The sequence below is a fragment of the Lissotriton vulgaris genome, chromosome 4_1, assembly GCF_964263255.1.
Source record: "Lissotriton vulgaris chromosome 4_1, aLisVul1.2, whole genome shotgun sequence".
Classification (NCBI taxonomy): Eukaryota; Metazoa; Chordata; class Amphibia; order Caudata; family Salamandridae; genus Lissotriton; species Lissotriton vulgaris.
This window is the reverse complement of record NC_141691.1, coordinates 1371293927-1371311570: the sequence shown is the minus strand read 5'-3', so window position 1 is coordinate 1371311570 and position 17644 is coordinate 1371293927.

The following is a 17644-nucleotide window of genomic DNA, read 5'->3' as shown; positions in this document are numbered from 1 at the left end:
CATGGCTTGGCAGTTTGGGCGGAACTGTTCCCATGAGGAACAGGGTCAGACTGATTTGCATATGGCCATGTCTGAACTGGGGTGGCAGAGTTTACTAAAGAACGGTAATGGATTAAATCCAGATATGTTGACTGGGTGTGAGTGTTTGATTGGTTCAGATGCTCCGTCCATCACCACCCCCTTTTGTACTGCTTTGTTCGCCATACGTTGGCAGGGTATGCTCAGACGTGAATCCCTTGCTCACTTTGCCACTGGATTCAAGCAAACCTGGCTGAAGATGGCTGAAATGCCAGAAATTGGTCATAGGAAGCATGTTTCCGGTCCAGGGAAGGCATAGCTTGGCAGTTTGGGCTGCACTGTTCCCATGAGGCACAGGGTCAGACTGATTTGAATATGGCCATGTCTGAACTGGGGTGGCAGAGTGGGCTAAAGAACGGTGATGGATTAAAACCCAGATCTGTTGACTGGGTGTGAGTGTTTGATTGGTTCAGATGCTCCGTCCATCACCACTACCTTTTGTACCGCTTTGTTCGCCATAAATTGGCAGGGTATGCTCAGACGTGAGTCCATTGCTCACTTTGCCACTGGATTCAAGCAAGCCTGGCTGAAGACGGCTGAAATGCCAGAAACCGGTCCTAGGAAGCTTGTTTCCAGTCCAGGAAAGGCATGGCTTGGCAGTTTGGTCTGAACTGTTCCTATGAGGCACAGGGTCAGACTGATTTGCATATGGCCATGTCTGAACTGGGGTGGCAGAGTGGGCTAAAGAACGGTGATGGATTAAACCCAGATCTGATGACTGGGTGTGAGTGTTTGATTGGTTCAGATGCTCCGTCCATTATCAACCCCTTTTGTACCGCTTTGTTCGCCATACGTTGGCAGGGCATGCTCAGACGTGAGTCCCTTGCTCACTTTGCCACTGGATTCAAGCAAACTTGGCTGAAGATGGCTGAAGTGCCAGAAACTGGTCCTAGGAAGCATGTTTCCAGTCCAAGGAAGGCATGGCTTGGCAGTTTGGGCTGAACTGTTCCCATGAGGCACAGGGTCAAACTGATTTGCATATGGCCATGTCTGAACTGGGGTGGCAGAGTGGGCTAAGAACGGTGATGGATTTAAACCCAGATCTGTTGACTGGGTGTGAGTGTTTGATTGGTTCAGATGCTCCGTCCATCACCACCACCTTTTGTACCGCTTTGGTCGCCATAAATTGGCAGGGTATGCTCAGACGTGAGTCCATTGCTCACTTTGCCACTGGATTCAAGCAAGCCTGGCTGAAGACGGCTGAAATGCCAGAAACCAGTCCTAGGAAGCTTGTTTCCGGTCCAGGAAAGGCATGGCTTGGCAGTTTGGTCTGAACTGTTCCAATGAGGCACAGGGTCAGACTGATTTGCATATGGCCATGTCTGAACTGGGGTGGCAGAGTGGGCTAAAGAACGGTGATGGATTAAACCCAGATCTGATGACTGGGTGTGAGTGTTTGATTGGTTCAGATGCACCGTCCATTATCACCCCCTTTTGTACCGCTTTGTTCGCCATACGTTGGCAGGGCATGCTCAGACGTGATTACCTTGCTCACTTTGTCACTGGATTCAAGCAAACTTGGCTGAAGATGGCTGAAGTGCCAGAAACTGGTCCTAGGAAGCATGTTTCCAGTCCAAGGAAGGCATGGCTTGGCAGTTTGGGCTGAACTGTTCCCATGAGGCACAGGGTCAGACTGATTTGCATATGGCCATGTCTGAACTGGGGTGGCAGAGTAGGCTAAAGAACGGTGATGGATTAAACCCAGATCTGTTTACTGGGTGTGAGTGTTTGATTGGTTCAGATTCTCCGTCCATCACCACCCCCTTTTGTACCGCTTTGTTCGCCATAATTTGGCAGGGTATGCTCAGACGTGAGTCCCTTGCTCACTTTGCCACTGGATTCAAGCAAACCTGGCTGAAGACGGCTGACATGCTAGAAACTGGTCCTAGGAAGCATGCTTCCGGTCCAGGGAAGGCATGGCTTGGCAGTTTAGGCTGAACTCTTCCCATGAGGCACAGGGTCAGACTGATTTGCATATGGCCATGTCTGAACTGGGGTGGCAGAGTGGGCTAAAGAACGGTGATGGATTAAACCCAGATCTTTTGACTGGGTGTGAGTGTTTGATTGGTTCAGATGCTCTGTCCATAACCACCCTATTTTGTACCGCTTTGTTCGCCATAAATTGGCAGCGTATGCTCAGACGTGAGTCCCTTGCTCACTTTGCCACTGGATTCAAGAAAGCCTGGCTAAAGTCGGCTGAAATGCCAGAAACTGGTCCTAGGAAGCTTGTTTCCGGTCCAGGGAAGGCATGGCTTGGCAGTTTGGGCTGAACTGTTCCCATGAGGCACAGGGTCAGACTGATTTGCATATACCCATGTCTGAACTGGGGTGGCAGAGTGGGCTAAAGAAAGGTGATAGATTAAACCAAGATCTGTTATTTGGGTGTGAGTATTTGATTGGTTCAGATGCTCCGTCCATGACCAGCCCCTTTTGTACCACTTTGTTCGCCATAAGTTGGCAGGGTATGCTCAGACGTGAGTCCCTTTCTCACTTGGCCACTGGATTCAAGCAAGCCTGGCTGAAGACGTCTGAAATGCCAGAAACCGTCCTAGGAAGTTTTTTCCGGTCCAGGGAAGGCATGGCTTGGCAGTTTGGGCTGAACTGTTCCCATGAGGCACTGGGTCAGGCTGATTTGCATATGGCCCTGTCTGAACTGGGGTGGCAGAGTGGGCTAAAGAACGGTGATGGATTAAACCCAGATCTGTTGACTGGGTGTGAGTGTTTGATTGGTTCAGATCCTCCGTCCATCACCACCCCCTTTTGTACCGCTTTGTTCACCATAAGTTGGCTAGGTATGCTCAAACGTGAGTCCCTTGCTCACTTTGCCACTGGATTCAAGCAAACCTGGCTGAAGATGGCTGAAATGCTAGAAACTGGTCCTAGGAAGCATGTTTCCGGTCCAGGGAAGGCATGTCTTGGCAGTTTGGGCTGAACTGTTCCCATGAGGCACAGGGTTAGACTGATTTGTATATGGCCATGTCTGAACTGGGGTGGCAGAGTGGGCTAAAAAACGGTGAGGGATTAAACCCAGATCTGTTGACTGGGTGTGAGTGTTTGATTGGTTCAGATGCTCCGTCCATCACCACCCCCTTTTGTACCGCTTTGTTGGCCATAAGCTGGCAGTGTATGCTCAGATGTGAGTCCCTTGCTCACTTTGTCACTGGATTCAAGCACATCTGGCTGAAGACGGCTGAAATGCCAGAAACTGGTCCTAGGAAGCATGTTTTCGGTCCAGGGAAGGCATGGCTTGGCAGTTTGGGCTGAACTGTTCCAATGAGGCACAGGGTCAGACTGATTTGCATATGGCCATGTCTGAACTGGGGTGGCAGAGTGGGCTAAAGAACGGTGATGGATTAAACCCAGATCTGATGACTGGGTGTGAGTGTTTGATTGGTTCAGATGCTCCATCCATCACCATCCCCTTTTGTACTGCTTTGTTCGCCATAAGTTGGCAGGGTATGCTCAGACGTGAGTCCCTTGCTCACTTTGCTACTGGATTCAAGCAAACCTGGCTGAAGACGGCTGAAATGCAAAAAACTGTTCCTAGGAAGCTTGTTTCCGGTCCAGGAAAGGCATGGCTTGGCAGTTTGGGCTGAACTGTTCCCATGAGACACAGGGTCAGACTGATTTGCATATGGCCATGTCTGAACTGGGGTGGCAGAGTGGGCTAAAGAACGGTGATGGATTAAACCCAGATCTGTTGACTGGGTGTGAGTGTTTGATTGGTTGAGATGCTCGGTCCATAACCACCCCCTTTTGTACCGCTTTGTTCGCCATAAATTGGCAGCGTATGCTCAGACGTGAGTCCCTTGCTCACTTTGCCACTGGATTCAAGCAAGCCTGGCTGAAGTCGGCTGAAATGCCAGAAACTGGTCCTAGGAAGCTTGTTTCCGGTCCAGGGAAGGCATGGCTTGGCAGTTTGGGCTGAACTGGTTCCCATGAGGCACAGGGTCCGACTGATTTGCATATGGCCATGTCTGAACTGGGGTGGCAGAGTGGGCTAAAGAACAGTGATGGATTAAACCCAGATCTGATGACTGGGTGTGAGTGTTTGATTGGTTCAGATGCTCCGTCCATTATCACACCCTTTTGTACCACTTTGTTCGCCATAAATTGGCAGGGTATGCTCAGACGTGAGTCACTTGCTCACTTTGCACTGGATTCAAGCAAGCCTTGCTAAAGATGGCTGAAATGCCAGAAACCGGTCCTAGGAAGCTTGTTTCCGGTCCAGGGAAGGCATGGCTTGGCAGTTTCGGCTGAACTGTTCCCATGAGGCACAGGGTCAGACTGATTTGCATATGCCCATGTCTGAACTGGGGTGGCAGAGTGGGCAAAAAAACGGTGATGGATTAAACCCAGATCTGTTGACTGGGTGTGAGTGTTTGATTGGTTCAGATCCTCCGTCCATCACCACCCCCTTTTTTACCGCTTTGTTTGCCATAAGTTGGCTGGGTATGCTCAAACGTGAGTCCCTTGCTCACTTTGCCACTGGATTCAAGCAAGCCTTGCTGAAGACGGCTGAAATGCCATAAACCAGTCCTAGGAAGCTTGTTTCCGGTCCAGGGAAGGCATGGCTTGGAAGTTTGGGCTGAACTGTTCCCATGAGGCACAGGGTCAGACTGATTTGCTAATGGCCATGTCTGAACTGGGGTGGCAGAGTGGGCTAAAGAACGGTGATGGATTAAACCCAGATCTGTTGACTGGGTGTGAGTGTTTAATTGGTTCAGCCACCCCCCTTTGTACCGTTTTGTTAAGCAAGATAAAGTCAGAAACAAAAAGGGACATAATCAAGCCCTACTTTGTAACTTATTCTTGCGATGCAGGCCTACACATCACTATATTATGCTAAAATATGCTAAATAAGACTGAGATGGTGATGGGCGACGGTCATTATCAGGCTATTTATCCACATAAATGGCACATTCGTTACATTCCCCACGCATAAAGAAAATCCAGCATATTTGCAGGCACCTAGTGGGCTTTCTGCCTCCCCCGGAGGTAGCTCAGGGCCACTGCCCACATCCGCCCATCGGGGGGGGGCAGAAAGACTGTGTTATTTTCTGGGGGAGGTGTGGGCATTGGCATGACCATTCTGGGCTGACCTCAACCCTGAATAAAAAAAATATCCTGAGGCCTAGAGGGCTTTCTGCCCCCCCCCCCCCGCCTGGGGACAGATAATGGGCTATTGCCACAATATGCCGCTGGGGAGTGGCAGAAAGACTTCGGTAATTGTTTTTGGGGGGTGGGGGCATTTGCCTGCCCATCTTGGGCAGCCCCCACCCCTACATTAATAAAAAAATCCCTGATTTCTAATGGGCTTTCTGCCACCTGGGGGGCAGAATGACTGGAATTTCACTGGGGGTGGGCGCATTGTCAAGCGTATTTTGGGTAGCCCCCACCCCAACATCAATAAAAACGAAATCCCTGGTTTCTAGCGGGCTTTCTGACCCCCGGTGCAGATTGGGGGCTACTGCACCACCGTTTGCCGGGGGGGGGGCAGAAAGGCTGACATTTACTTGGGGGGGGCACAGCCATGCCCTATTTGAGCAGCCCCCACCCGAATGTCAATAAAAAAAACAATCCCCGGTTTCTAGTGGGCTTTCTGCCCTCCCACCGGTGGCAGATTGGGTGCTACTGCCCTCATATGCCCCCCAGGGTGAGCAGAAAGACTGTTGCGACCTAACAAATATGGGGATATGGGGGTAGCAAAGCCCCTTGCCCAAGGGGCCTCTCCCCCCTCCCTGGTGCTGGTGGGTGGCTCCCTGCCTAGGGATCACCCTTCTGGGGTGATCCCCAAGGAGGGATCTACTAGGGTTCCATTGGAAAGGGGAGATTCTCCCCTTCCCAACGATACCTCTCCCATCTTGTTTGGTGCTTGGGGGGCTGAGATAGCCACAAACACTGAAGCTGAGAAACTGAAACTATGATTCAGTTTCGATTTTGTTCCAATGACAATAGCGCACCATGCACATGATTGTCATTGCAATGAAATTCAAAAATGGGCCTGGGAGGGGTTGGGGGAAGTTGCCCATCGAGGGGCATATTTACTAACATTTCAAGCAATACAGTGCAGTTAGTGGGGTAGCTGCACTGTGCTGCGTGAAAGAGGAGAGCAGCACCAGATTTGTAAAGCTATAATAGATTGGGATCGAAGGATCTGACATGCTAGTTACAGGGTGAACCCTCACACCATCTCTTCACTCCACATTCAATCTCTTCCTCTCAGTTCCTTTTTAGGTCACAGTATCCCTCAGTGCCACCTCAGCATCATTCAGCGCCACCTCAGCATCGCCCAGCGCCACCAGATCATCACTCAGCGCAACCTCAGCATCACTCAGCGCCACCACAGCATTACTCAATAACACAACAGCATCACTCAGGGCCGTCTTAGCATCAATCAGCGCCACCTCATTATCACTCAGCGCCACCTCGCATCACTTGGCGCCACCTCATCATCATTTAGTGCTACCACAGCATCACCCAGTGCCACCATGGCATCACTAAGTGCCACCTCAGCGCCACCTAAGCATCACTCAGCACCCCCACATCATCACTCTGCGTCACCACAGCTTCACTCAATGCCACCTCTTTATCACTCAGCACCACCTCAGCGCAACCTTAGCATCACACAGCTCGACCACAGCATCACTCAGTGCCACCTCAGCACCAATTCAGCACCCATCAGCATCACCACAGTATAATTCAGTGCCATCTCAGCATAACTCAGTGCCAAAACAGTATCACTCAGCGCCACCTCAGCATCACTCAGTGCTACCACAGCATCACTCAGCGCCACCATAGCATCACTCAGTGCCACCTCAGCGCCACCTCAGCACCACCTCAGCACCACCTCAGCACCCCCACATCATCACTCTATATCATCACAGCATTACTCAATGCCACCTCTGCATCACTCAGCTCCACCTCAGCACAACCTCAGCATCACTTAGCTTGACCACAGCATCACTCAGATTAACCACAGAATCACTCAGCGTCACCACACCCTCACTCAGCACTACCTCAGCCTCCCTCCATGCCACCACAGCATCCCTCAGCACCACCACAGCATCGCTCAGTGCCAACTCAACATCACTCAGAGCCAATTTAATGCCACCTCAGCATCACTCAGTGCTAACACCGCATCAATAAATGCAACCTCAGCACCACCTCAGAATCACTCAGCACAACTACAACATCATTCAGTGCTACCACAGCATCACTTACCACCACCACAGCATCACTCAGAGCCACAACAGCATCATTCAAGGCCACCATAGCTTCACTTAGCACCACCTCAGCATCACTCAGTGCCACCTCAGCACCAGTTCAGCACCCATCAGCACCACCACAGTATAATTCAGCGCCATCTCAGCAAAACTCAGTGTCAAAAATGCATCACTCAGTGCAACCACTGCATTACTCAGCGCCACCACAGCATCACTCAGTGCCACCTCAGCATCAATCAGTGCCCCCACAGCATCACTCAGTGCGACCACAGCATCACCCAGCTCCACCACAGCATCACTCAGCATCACCACAGCATCACTCACCGTCACCACAGCATCACTCGGTGCTACCTCAGCATCACTCAGAGTCACCTCAGCATCACTCAGGGCCACCACAGCATCACTCAGCGTGACCAAAGCATCACTCAGTGCTACCTCAGCTTCACTCAGTGCCCCCTCAGCATCATTCAGCGCCACCACAGCTTCACTCAGCAGCACCTCAGCATCACTCAGTGGGATCTCAGCGCCACTTCAGCATCACTCAGTGCTACCACAGCATCACTCAGCACCACCTCAGCATCACTCACTATCACAACAGCATCAGTCAGAACCCCCTCAGCATCTTCTCAGCATCACTCAACACCACCACAGCAACGCCTCAGTATCAGCACAGAACCACTTCAGCATCAGTGCACCAGTGCAGCACCAACTCAGCATCACCTGAGCAACACCAAACCTTCACTCAGCATCACTCAGCACCACATCCACACAGCACCAACACAGCACTATCTCAGCATCAGCACAGCACCACCTCTTCAGCACATGCGCAGCACCACCTCAGCTCCAACACAGCACCACCTCAGAACCAGCACAACACCATCTCTACATCAGCATAAAACTGCATCAGCATAACACCACCAGTGCAGCCCCACATCAGCAGCGATTCAGCATCATCACAGCATCACCTCAGCATCAGTGCAGCACCACCTCAGCATCACTTCAGCACAGCACCAACTCAGCATCACTCAGTACCACCTGAGCACCGGCTCTGCATTCCCTGAGCATCAGTGCATCACCACCACCTCCGCATGGCTCAGCACCACAGCATCAGTCAGCACCACCTTGGCATCACTCAGCACCACCTCAGTATCCCTCAGCATTGACTCCGTACCATGTCATCAGCACCTCTGCACAAGTACACCACCAAATCAGCAACACTCAGCAAGACCTGAGTATCATTCAGCACCACATGAGCATCACCTCTGCACCTCCGCACTAGTCACCACCACCACCACCACCTGGGCGTCACTCAGCACCACCTCAGTCTACCCTTGGAATCTGGCATCTGTTGATTCACCCATAGCATCCGCCCGCTGCTAGTGCTGTTATACAGGTACTATTTCCCAACCTTCACCCTCCCGTTATTTATGCCCCCCCCCCCACAGCAAAAAATCATAACAAGCAACCATTGGAACAGGCAGATAGAAGTTGCCAACATTGCAAGGACAAAAAAAACTCAAGACATTATTTATTGGTAATACTTTTTTAATATGGTCGTTCAGTTGTACATAATGCTTTCTTGGTCATATATAAGGTTAACAAAAATTATTCTGGCACTTCTGTATTATAACTAGCATGCTGCACACTTCTCTACAGCACAGCGTAAAGACATAGGCAACGTCAATATCTCTGGCTAAACATTTATAAGGTCCTAAAGGTGAGACCTATTGGTTATGCCAATGCTTGTTGCATCTGTCACCCCAAGTGCCACTGGAGTCAAGCTAGCCTGGATAATGAGAGGTGATGCCCTGAAACCGGTCCCTGAATGCTTGTTTCAAGTCCAGGAAGGACCTGGCCTGGCTGTTCGTGCTGCAATGTTCCCATGCGGAACAGGGTCAAGACTGATTTGCATATGGCTGGGTATAGAACTGGAATGGCATGGGGAGCAAAGAAACGATGGATTTAGGCCCAAATCTCTGTACTGGGGTGAATGTTCGACATTGTGCAGCATTCTGTCCATCAATTGTTCTTTTTGCATTTGCTAGGTCTACCAAGGCAGGAAAAGTGAGCATTTTATTTATTTATTTATTTGGACATTTATTAAGCGCCTGGTTACGCCACTGGCGTGTCCCCGCGCTGTGATAAGTGAAGTGGCTGCCCCCCCCCTCCCACAAAAGGCTATCTGCTGAAAAGGTATGTTTTAAGTTTCTTCCTGAACAGGACTTCGGAAGGTTCCAGTCGCAGTTCCAACGGAAGAGCATCAGAAGGACAGCCCTAAATAGAGTTGGTCTTCTAATGCATGCAGCCAGCACTGACGTCAGAAGATACTCTGCCATCAGAATCGCTACAGTTCCCATGCTCTAAATGAGATGGGGAAATCAATCTAATCCCATTCGATTTGCAGAGCATGGCTAATTACCAGTGAGGGTATCCAGGCACTGAGAGTGTTGCTGCTGGAGCTTATTTGAATAAACAGGTCTTGAGTCCTTTTCTGAATTCCAGCAGGGAGGAGGAGGTCTGTAGGTGAAGTAGGAGGTTATTCCAGGACTTTGCGGCGAGGTGGAAGAAGGAGCAGTGGAGGCAGGGGGTGTGGGTGAGGAAGATGGTTGTGAAGTACTGGTGTCTGGATGAGAGGTGGAAATTCAATCGGTGGTTGATGTATGTTGGTCCAAGGTTGTGGAGGGCTTTGAAGGCGTGGATCAGTATATTGAACTGGCATCTCTTCTGGATGGGGAGCCAGTGCAGCTTCTTGAGGTGGGTGTGACGTGGGTTCATTTGGGGAGGTCAATAATGAGTCTGGCAGCTTGGTTCTGTATTGTCTGCAGTCTCTTGAGAAGTTGTGTGGTGATTCCTTCATAGAGTTCATTGCCGTACTCTAGTCAACTGGTGACCGAGGCTTGTGTGATGGTGCATCTAGTGTCAATGGGGAGCCACTTGAAAATCTTGCAGAGCATATGCAGGGTGAGGAACAGGTGTATGAGACTGTGTTGTTCTGATTTTTCATGGTCAGATTATTGTACAGGATGATGCTGAGGTTGCAGGTGTGGTTGTTTGGTGTAGGAGAAGGTCCTAGTTTGGAGGGCCACCATGTGTTGTTCCAGGGGGAGAAGTTTCCGAAGATCAGCATTTCTGTCTTGTCTGTGTTGAGTTGCAGGCAGTTAGTTCTCATCCAGTGGGCGATGTTCATCATGCACTTGCAGAAGTTTGTCAGTGTGGTGGTGTGGCCTTCTGATAGTGAGAGGATACACTGGGCATCGTCGGTGTAGAAATTGTTGTTTAGTCCATGCAATCTTATGACTTTGGCTAAGTGAGTCAGCCTTGAGGGATGCTGCAGATGTTGTTCTTGGGTTCCATTGTGAAGGGCAGGAAGCGGATTTTCTGGGTACCTGTGAGGAAGGAGGCAATCCACTTAGGACGTTTCCTCTCATTCTGATGTTGTGCAGTATTTTGATCAGGGTGTGGTGTGATACTGTGTTGAGTGCTGCTGAGAGGTCGAAGATCATGGCTGCCATTTTTCCATGGTAGAGGAGGGATCTGATGTCATCCGTGACTGCCAACAGGTGTTTTAGGTGCTGTGATTGGTGCAGAATCTGGATTTGGAAGTGTCCAGAAGATCGTGGTTCTCAAGGGGTTCCGTGATTTGGTGGTTGATGGCATTCTTGAAGATTGTGGTGGAGAAGGGGAGCAGAGAGATGGGGCGGTAGTTTTTTGAGTTTGTTGGGGTCGGCAGATGGTTTCTTGAGTAGAGGTTTGACTTCTGCATGCATCCAATCTTCATAGAATGTGGCTATGGTGATCGATGAGTTGGAAATGGTGGTGAGCATGCTGATGATTATCTTGCTCCCAAGGTTGAAGATGTGGTTGGGGCATTGGTCCGTGGGTGCCCCTGAGTGGACTGAGATCATGATGACAGTGGTGTCTTGCATGGTGAGCTGGTCCCAGTTAGTGAACAGGTGCTCATGTTTGTCGTTTGTCGAGTCAAGAAGGCTGTGGAAGTCAGTGAGTTGTAGTTTGAAGTTTCTGCAGATGGGGAGATCCTGTACTGTGGAAGAAGTCTGCAAGGGCGTCACAGAGTTCTTGTGAAGGGATGGTGACGTTGTTGGTGGCTGAGGGGCAGTAGAGCTCTCTGACAATGCTGAAGAGTTCCTTGCTGTGGGTGGAGCTAGCTTTGATGCTGTTGGCCAGGGCACGTCTTTTTATCTTTTGCAGGAGTTGGTGGTACTGGTTAAGGGTGGTTTTGAAGGAGTGTTGGTCCGCGGACTCCCTGCTATTGCACCATTTCTTCTCAAGGTTCTTAGAGTAGTCGTGTAACATCTGGCATGATTGAACGATCTTTTGAACTTGGCCGGTTTGTATGGGCAACTATGTTGGCACAGTCTGTGATTCAGGTGGGGAAGTTCTTGACTGTCTGCTCGAGGTTGGTTGCGGTGTGAGGGCAGTAGGTTTTGAGGTTGGCAATCCATTGGCTCTCTGTGATTTTGTTCCAGCTGCAGTGTGATGTCCTGGGTGGTTTGGGGGCAGTGCCAGGGAATCCTAAAATGGATGAAGTGGACAATGGCGTGGTCTTTACAGGTGAGCTTGGTGGCGAAACTGTATTTGATTCTGTTGCTAGCTATGAAGATCAGGTTGAGTATGTGTCCTGTGATGTGGGTGCGATTGGTAACCAGTTGGGTGAGGCCGATGATGCTCATCGTTCAAGGAGGTTAATGGTGTTGCTCTTGTTGGGGTCGTTGAGGTGAAAGCTGAGATTACTGAGGAAAGTGTACTTTGTGGAGTTGAAGGCGAGTGGAGCGATGAAGTCGGGGTTGCTGTCACTGAAGCTGGGGCAAAGTAATGGGAGTCTGAAGCCAGGGTGCCTCGGATGGTGGTTTTGCTGTCGGTTCAGAGTTGGAAGTTGAGACGTCGTCTGCCGTGGTGGTGCAGAGGATGTTCTCCTTGTGAATAATTGCAATTCCACCTCCATATTTGTTGATGCGGTCTTGTTGAGTGATCTTGTCAGGTGTAGCTGTGGCTATGTCAGGTGTGGAAGTGGGTTGAGACAGATCTCGGTGAGGAGGACATCAGGGGTGAGGGAGGTGGTGGTGAAACCATGAGTTTGTATGTAAAATTGATTCCATGCAAAAGAAATTGTTTACAATGAGTGGAATATTCCTATAATCAGTCAACGAAGTCTCATAATAACATTGCATTATCTTAGGTTTCGAAGAAATTCTCCTCTCTGCATAAATTAGGAATAGACTTATTATAGTCAGGCCATAAGACTCTATTATTCATGTAGAAATAGTAACGGGAAATTCCCTAATCTTCTAGTCTTTCTTCTTTTCTATCCAAAACATTTTTCTCCGATGCCATTTTTCAGAATGAGTAATGGACCGCGCCGATAGCTGTAGCAAAGCATTATTGGGGAATATTAGCACACCTTGGTCAATATGTTAAATTGCAAAACTATGTTTCATCAACTCGGAGTTTTGAGCAGTTTTTAGTAGTCAGTGCGTCTTTATTTCGGCTACTTCACGCATAACATGAATAAATGTCACTACTAGTCACTAAAACAAATAAAATATGACATTTAATGATCTCTCTAAAATTCAAAAACGAGTATAATTCTCTGTTAAAACAAGTTTTCAGTTAAAATTTACAATTTACAATCTCCTACTTGTTTCAAATCCTGATTGCACTCCTAATCAAATTAGCACTCCATGGCATGGGTCTATCGTGATTAGCATTTGCAAAATTTCCATTGCTGGCCGGCTTCGCCTAATTTCTACCGTAACAAAAGAATCAGAAAAGTACATCTTGGACCTGAATAAAGTGGACAAAATAAGATAAAGTTACATGTGCTTTGTTTGGTGACATTTTCATATTGATATTGGGGTAATTCCAGCTGCCAAGCGAATTGTAGCCCAAACGTTTTTAATAACACAACGTGTCGATGACAAAACAACGAGACTTTGTTTAATGCTTACCTTATGCCCCAAGAATGGGATAAAATCTTGAAAAAGTGGATAATCTGCAGAGAAGTACACCAGTAGGCATTCTATTTGCACATCTGTGAAGGATGCCTTCTGTTGCAGACCTGAGGCAAGAATTATTTTTAACAAAGCTCTTTTGCTATTTGCATATGTTTTACTGCTGAGCCTATGGATTACAGCTTGACATATTAGAACAGTTACTCTACTACTGACAGCAGGAGATTCCCCCTAAGGGTAGGAGCTGTAAGATGTTGTATATATTTATTCAACATTTGTTCAAAGAGCTTTCAGGACAAGGGCACGCAGTCATAAGACGCCTGTGGTTCCCTTCGATTTAGTTCTATTCACAACGTGTACCTTATGCTAATGATGAGAAGCAATCCCCTTTTCTGTTCACAGATGTTAAGAGATGGGTGCATTGTTAGTGCAGCATTTTAATGGCAACAATTATTTTGATAACTTTATCATTCTTCCCTGTGCTTCATTTATTAATTATTATTAGTGCAGGAGGAGCAGTCAGACCGGGTCTCAGGAGTGTGAGTGGCTGCCTGCACCTCATTGATGTTGTTTACTACCTAGTTGATGGATTTACTTGTTTATCTTCGGGCAAATAGCACCTTTGTTTCACCACTAGACTTCCTTCATTGGGCAATACTTAGGAGGACACTTACATACTACGAGAGGGTCTGCCGGTCCAGCCAGTGGGTCGAAGGCCATGGCCACCTTCCTCCACTATCTTTAGATTAGGGATCACTGTGGCTCAATAGGGCGGGACAACTGTGGCCATGATCTGTCAGTCCTGTAGAGGATGGATGGCCGGGTCAGCCTTTAACGTCAGCAGATGCTGCGCCTGCAACAGTAACTCGGCTGTTCCTATACCGCTGAATGGGGCAGTGAAAGCACTGCTTTGGCCGCTCTACATCGGTCCTTCAACTCTGCCAAGCCCTAAGTTAAGCCCTTACTTACTTCTTTGCTGCATAAGCGTTTCTATTACAATATGCCAAATAAACACCTTTTACAAACACGTCGTATTCTCTATTAGAGTCTTTTACATAAGGCGTTGTTTCGATTTTATAAACTAGTGTAACGATTTTAAGCTCTCAACCTCAAAACTGACATTTTAACCTACTTCTTAACTGGCCATTCCACTGTTCTCTTTCTGCCCGTACCTTCTCCCAGGCTATGATCAGCCACTTCATAGATGAGTAAGTCAGTTGTGCAATTTGTCTCACACTTGAAGGTGTTATTGTCTGGCCACAATCTGTATCTCTTTTAGGACAGAAATAAATATGGGACACAGGATGAATTAGGTATGGAAGGGTTTTATTGAGCGAAGCCTAAATGAAAACAAGTAAATACATAATGTCTTGTAAAAGTGAGAGTTTGGCACCTAAAATCATTCTAACTCTTGCCTTTATCCAAACATCCCAAACGTTAGTATATGGCTCGTATTTCCTAGGGAAATCCTAGGCTGGTTAATGTCTTCATCCCACAAAAGAGGCAATCATTTGGAAATGGCTAAAGATAGTCTTGATGAGCCACGGTGAACAAAAAAATACTGCAAACACAATAAGATGATGGACAGAGCGCTGAAACTTTTCAGACACTCATCCACAGTCACTATTGGATCTGGATTGGATTGGATTTGATCATTGTTCTTTAGCTCTCTTCGCCACCCCAGTTAAGACCCAGCCATATGCAAATCAGGCATGACCCTGTTCCTCATAGAAACAGTCCAGCCTGAACTGCCAAGCCAGGTCTTCCCTAGACTGGAAACAAGCAGCCAGGCTAGCTTGAAACCAGTGGCAAAGACAGCAAGGCACCCACATCTGGGTATACCCTGCCAACTTAGGGCTAACAATGCAAACACAATAAGATGATGGACGGAGTGCTGAACATTTTCAGACACTCACCCCCAGTCCCTATTCGGTCTGGGTTAAAATCCATCATCGTTATCTAACTCACTTCGCCACCCAAGTTCTGACTCAGCCATATGCAAATCAGTCTAGACCCTCATGGGAACAGTCCAGGATGAACAGCCAAGCCAGGTCTTCCCTGGACTGGAAACAAGCATCCTGGGACCGGATTTGGGATAACACCCCGTGTCAGCCAGGCCAGCTTGAAACCAGTGGCAAAGTGATCTAGGGGCCCACGTCTCGGCATACCCTGCCAACTTAGGGCGAACAATGCAAACACAATAAGATGACAGAGGGAACGCTGAAACTTTTCAGACTCTCACCCCCAGTCAGTATTCAGCATTCCGTCCATCATCGGTTCTTTTTGCAGTTGTCACCATAAGTGGGAAGGCCATGCCCAGACGTGGGTCTTGTGCTCACTACAACACCAGATTCATGTTTTCCGGACTGATGAGGGGTGAAACCCCAAAACCGTTCCTAGGATGCTTGTTTCTGGTCCAGGGAGGAGTTGGCATTGCAGTGGGGGCTCATGGCGAACAGGGTCAAGACTGATTTGCATATGGCAGGGTCTGGAATGGTGTGGCATGCAAAGAAACAATGGATCTAACCCAGATCTGTGACTGGGGGGGGTGAATATTTGATTGATTCAGCATTCCGTCCATCATCTGTTTTTTTAGCATTTGAACAAAAATCATGTACATTTACCCTTAATTAGTGAGCATTCATCTTCAGAGGAAAACTAGACCTTGTGTTATCATAACTTCAGATTTCGGTCCATATAATGTTCTTCTCAATACTCTATGTGTTTCCCATGTGGTTATAAATCATGCTTCCATTTCCCTATGTCTACAGGGTTCAAGGTGCTTTAGCCCCTCCCATGCTCATGACGAGCTCAGGTCGTCATGAGCCACGGTGGCCGTGTGCTCATGACGAGCTGAGCTTGTCATAACGGCCGCAATGCTCGCATGCGGGGCTAATTCCTCCGCTGTGCTGAGCGTTCTACAGAAACAGGTGTGGCCGTGACGATCTCAGCTCATCATGTGCACACGGCCACGATGGCTCAGGAAGAGCTGAGCTTGTCATGAGCACTGCGGCGCTGTGCGCGCCCGCCCCCCAGAACAGCTGGGGAATTAGCCCCACAGGCAAGGGGTTAAAGGAATCTGCCAGAGGCTAAATGTACGAATACATTTTTCCATAGACACAGAATGGGTAAAACTCTTTGATACATCTGGCCCCTGGTTCACTATTCAGAGGTTTGTCCCAGTGAAGAGCCTCGCTGTTGTCCTTTCAACATGCCCAGCAAACAGATGTTCACACTAGGAAGGAGTCACGATGCATACTACCCCACCAACTCCCCCTGTTGAGAATCTATTCAGATAAATCCTCGATGGATCCTGACACAAGGATCCCTTATATCAAAATAATGGCCAAAGTAACAGGGTATTTCACCTCACTTGCACTCATTCATCATGAACTATCTTGAATCATCCGTGATTAAAAGAATTCCTGAGACAGCCCACCAAGCATGTCCTTCCAATCCAAGGATTATATTTCCAATACGTTTTTGAAAAACAAATATTTTCCAAACAGTAGATTTTTAAAACACATTCTCTGAAGCCATTTGCTAAAGCAAAGAGATATTGTTATGTGTGTATGACTACGCTATAGTCTTGGCTGCCTACAGTACCTCAGAGATTGCAGTCTAGCATCTGCAAATAGCCACAGAAAACTAGGAGCCTGGTATCAAAACTTGATATACCAAGGACAGATAGTACTTAACTTATATATTGAGTCCAGTGGAAAAACAAATATTAGTGTTAGGAGTGGGCAAAGTTGTGAAGTCTTGGACTTCACAACTTTGTGATAGGTTTTAAGCTTACCAATTTTGCGAACTGCAATGTTGGAGAATTATAACAAAAATGGGATGAAGAAGACACCCAGGAATGCTCCTGCGGATAACAGAAAGCATACTCACTCTATTTTTTTCTTACTCCAAAGGTTTCTGGGAAGAATGTCCAGCATAAGAGAAGGACTGAGAACATCAAAGTAGTGGTTATTATGCAATGAATCTGTTGAACCCTATGAGCAGTGTGTTGTGTATGTAAATGGTAGGATATGTGCCTTTATAGTGTGGCATGTCCTGGGAGTGACAAACAGCCTATTTTGTTTCTGTTAGACCTGGCTCCATTGGCGTGGGTCTCCCTTCCATATTTTGCTGTTGCCTCATGTACCTTTGCTGGTGTTAGATGCTTTGGGCACTGTGCTACTGCTATTCAGTGCTACAGAACAAGTGCTCCCTATTGTAAATTGATGTATTAATCAGTGGTTCCATGTTTGGCTATTTGGTTTACTTGTCAGACCCTGGTCTAGTGCACTGAGTGTGCCCAGGGGGTGTACATCCAAATGCTGGGGTGGGCCTGCAGCACTGGTTGTGCCACCCACAGAAGCAGCC